Source organism: Elephantulus edwardii, unplaced genomic scaffold (genome assembly GCF_000299155.1).
Source record: "Elephantulus edwardii isolate Elephantulus edwardi_28Jun2011 unplaced genomic scaffold, EleEdw1.0 scaffold00034, whole genome shotgun sequence".
In the NCBI taxonomy this organism is placed as follows: domain Eukaryota; kingdom Metazoa; phylum Chordata; class Mammalia; order Macroscelidea; family Macroscelididae; genus Elephantulus; species Elephantulus edwardii.
The window spans coordinates 11,859,840-11,864,312 of record NW_006399784.1 but is presented as its reverse complement, the minus strand read 5'-3'; positions in this window follow the sequence as shown (position 1 = coordinate 11,864,312).

Here is a 4,473-nt window from a genome sequence, read left to right as displayed (position 1 = left end):
GTAATCGTGATGGGTGTGTCAGAGGCAGTGCGGTTGGCGCAGGACAGAGCAGGGTGTAGGGCTGTTGTGCATAGGGTCGCTATGAGTCGAAAACGACTCGACGGCACATAACAACAACAAGAGAACTTGAAGCAATTACTGATAAAGATCAGTCTTGTTGTATGGATTATGTTTCCATATAATGAAAATCATATTTTCAAAATAGAACCACTTATCAACAGCATGATAAATAGAAAAGATTGGGATTGAAAGGATTTAATTTTGCTTGGTTCCATAATCAATTGCCATGAAACAAGCACTTAAGAAACAAAAGATAAATTGCAGCTGGACAAATCTGCTATGTAGAAGTTTTAAAAATTTAAAATGTAAAAGTAGTTATGTCACTTACATGACCAATTTGTACCTAACAGAGCTCTGTCATTTCAGTAGTCTTATATGAATTTGAGCAAATTATTCAAGAAGCTATATTCTAAAAAGGAATGTGGCATTAGGATTGGGAAAAGACTCATCAGTAACCTTCACTACACAAATGACATAATAACCTTGCTTGGTGAAAATAAGAAGGATTTGAAATGCTTACTGCAGAAGATCAAAGACTATAACCTTCAATATGTATTGCATTTCAACATCAAAGAATCAAAATTCTCACAATGGGACCAATAAGTAACATTATGATAGATGGAAAAAAGATTTAAACTTTCAGCAAATTCATCTTGGATCCACAATCAACACACTTGACACCAGCATTCAAGAGATGTATTACGCTGGGAAAGTCTGCAGTCAGGGATCTCTTGAAAATACTGATGTCAACTTGAGGACTATGGTGAGCCTGACTCTGGCCATTGATTTTCAATCACTTACTATGCATTTGAGAGATGAAGAATGAATAAGGATAACAGAAGAATTGATGTTTTGAACTGTGGTGTTAGAGAAGAGTACTGAATATCCCATGGAATGCCAGAAGGTGCAACCAGAGTGTTCCTTGGAGGCAAAGATAATAAATCTTCATCTCACATACTTTGGGTATATTGTTAGGAGAAGCTGGTTAATCCTTAGAGAAGGACATCATGGAAAGGTGGAGGGATGGCAAAAAAGAAACGCTCAATTAGATGGATTGGCACAGAGACTTTAAAGCAAATAGGCTCTAGTGTATCAGAGATTGTGAGTATGGCATAGGGCAGGAAAAGGTTCACGTCTACCGTTCATGAAGTCACTGTGAGTAGTACTCGACAGCACCTAACAACAACATATAAATGTGACAGTTGGACAATGAAGAAAAAGTGTAGAATTGATAACTTTGAATTACGGTTTTGGCAAGGAATAATGAATATACCATGGACTGTCAAAATAATAAGCAAATTTGTGTTAGATAAGTAGGGCCATAATCATCCTTAGAAGTGAGGATGATAAGACTAATATACTTCAAATATGTTATAATGCAAGGTCAAAGTAGAGAAATAGCAAAAAAGAAGAATTTCAACAAAATGGATTGACGTTGTTGTTGTTATAGTTGTTATGTGTCATTGAGTCATGTGTGACTTATAGTGACCCTATGTACAATAGCTTGGAGCCCTGCCCTAACCTGAGACAGTCTCACTGTTTCCGATACACTAACCCCAATATCTCAGTCATTGTGTCAATCCTTCTCAACCAGGGTCTTCCTCTCTTGTGCTATCCCTCAACTCTTCCAGGCATGATGTTCTTCTCTAGGGACTGGTCCCTCTTGGAAATATGTCTGAAATATGTGAGACAGACCTTCAAAATTCTTTCCTTTAAGGAGAAATTTGGTTTCACCCCCTCCACCTTGTTCTCTTTGCCATCCATGGAAAGTCCAACACTCTTCTTCAGGACCATAATGCATCAAGTCTTCTGTCATCCTTAGTCATTGTCCAGCTCTCTGATGCACAGCAAGTAATTGCAAAGATCATGGTCTGCATCAAGTGTACCTTGGTTTCTAGACTGACATAGATGCTCTTTAACACTCTGTAGAGGTCCATAATAGCAGATTTTCCCAATACAATTAATCTTTTGATTTCCTGAGAGCTGGTGCCAAGAGTGTTGATTGTGGAACCAAGCAAGCTGCAATTAACAATCTCAATTTTCTCTTCATCAATCAAAATGCTGCCAATTGGCCAAACAGTGAGAATCTTTGTCTTTTTTATATTGATCTTTATTCTATATTGAAGACTGTAGTCCTTGACCTTTTGCAACAAATACGTCAGGTCCTCCGCAAGCAAGCAAGGTTTCAGGAAGCAAGGCTGAGTTCTCTACAAAATGCAGTTTATTGATGAGTCTTCCTCCAATTCTGATGCCACATTCCTGATGCCTCATAAAGCCTAGTCTCTCAAATGATCTGTTCTACATATAGATTGAAAAGGTATGTAGACAAGATGCATCACTGACCTACTCCTTTCCTGATTTTGAACCATGTAGCCTCCAATATGGATTGAGGCTCAATGTCAAGAAGACAAAGATTCTCACCACTGGGCCAATTGGCAGCATCAGGATGGATGGTAAAGAGTTTGAGATTGTTCACAGCTTTAGTTTGCTTGACTCCACAGTCAACACTCTCGGCACCAGTAGCCAGTAAATTAAAAGGAGTATTGCCATGGGGAAGTCTGCTGTTAGGGACCTCTCCAGAGTACTGAAGAGCAATGGTGTCTCTCTGAAGGCTAAGGTGTGTCTGATACAGGCCATGGTCTTTTCAATAACTTGTTATGCATCAGAGAGTTGGACAATGACCAAGGAAAATAGAAGGAGAATTGATGCCTTTGAGCTGTGGTGCTGAAGAAGAGTATTGAGAGTACCATGGACTGCTAGGAAAACAAACAGATTCATCTTGAAAGGGTTAAACCAGGTGGCTCCTTGGAGGCAAGGATTCTGAGGCTCTGTCTAACATACTTTGGACATGTTGTAAGGAGAGACCATCCTTGTAAAAGGACATCGTGCTTGGGAGGGTAGAGGGACAGCGCACGAGGGGAAGGCCCTCTCTGAGGTGGATTGATTCAGTAACTGGGGTAATCGGAAAGGGAGTGTCAGAGACAGTGCGACTGGCACAGGACAGAGCAGAGTTTAGGGCTGTTGTACATAGGGTCTCTACGAGTCATAAGTGACTCGACCGCACATAACAAAAACAAAAAAAACCTGTTTCTTTGCTCTGTTTCTTGGTATAGGATACATATGAGACCTGGTTAGTGGCTATAAAAAATTGAGTCTATAAGGCTATACTTTAGTCTGTTGTTGCGTGGGTTTGCTATGAATTAAAATTGATTCTAAACCTCTAACAAGAATATTCTTTTTTTTTTTAACAAGAATATTCTTAAATTCACCATCTCAGCTCTGTTAATACAAAGAGAAAACAAGTACAATACAATTTTCAGAATCTATGTAGTCTGGCTAACAGGTCAAAAATTTTCTAGTGTGAAAGCTAGTGTAGCCAAAATCTTCATTTTACATCTTGTAAACCTGCTGTCATATTATGATTTTTTTTCTTAAAAATATTCCCAATGAATTATCCTATAAGTGAATGTCTCCTGCTTAACAAATAATACTAAACTAACTTCAACAACTTTTAAAGTAGATAACAGTACTGTTTCTATTTAAAAAATAAGAAAACTGAGCCTTGAAGAGACTTTATGACTTGCTCAATACCACACAGTTTACAATTTTAATTTAGGGACATGGCTTCAGAGCTGACATTGCTAAATACTACCATTTCTTTCCCCTATATTATCTAGTGCTGTGATAGGTTTACAAGTTTCTTTAAAGTCTACTAAAACTCCAAGCAACCCTATGCAGATAAGAATAAAACGTTATTTGGCTTCAAGTAGTTGATTTTGCAAGAAGAGGATCACTTTTTTTTTTTTGCCCTTGGAATTTCTGAGTGGATTTGAACTTCCTTTTTTTCAGTCAACAAACAAGAAGGCTCAGTGATAGGTTTGGTTTTTTTTTTAATTTTTTCTTTTTTACTGTGATTTTTACTAAAGTTTACAAAAACGTTGGATTTTCATTCATTCATTCATGCTTTGTTGCACGTTCTTTACAGTTCAATTTTTTTTAAATGAACATTTACAGAGATTTTGGATTTCCATTCATTCATTGGTGAATTTTTCTCCCTGCTCACCCCCCCACCCCCAGTTCGCTTTTCTCTTTGAAAGTAAAAGAAAAATTCCTTCATGGGTATACAATCCCCCCATCCCAAGTACACTCCACTATGCAACCTTCATTCTGGACTCTTGTCATAACCATAATACCCAATCATATATCGCTTTTAAACTGTTCTCTCCCTCATCTGTCTCAATGTAGTAAACATGATTTATCCATTTTTTCTCAGTCTCACCTCAACCCCGATGTCAGTCCCATTCTACAACAGTGGTGCTATGCCGTATTTGTCTTTCTGTGACTTAGATATTTCACTTAGCATAATGTTCTTAAGGGTCACCAATTTTGAATAATATTTCATGAGTTCCTTGT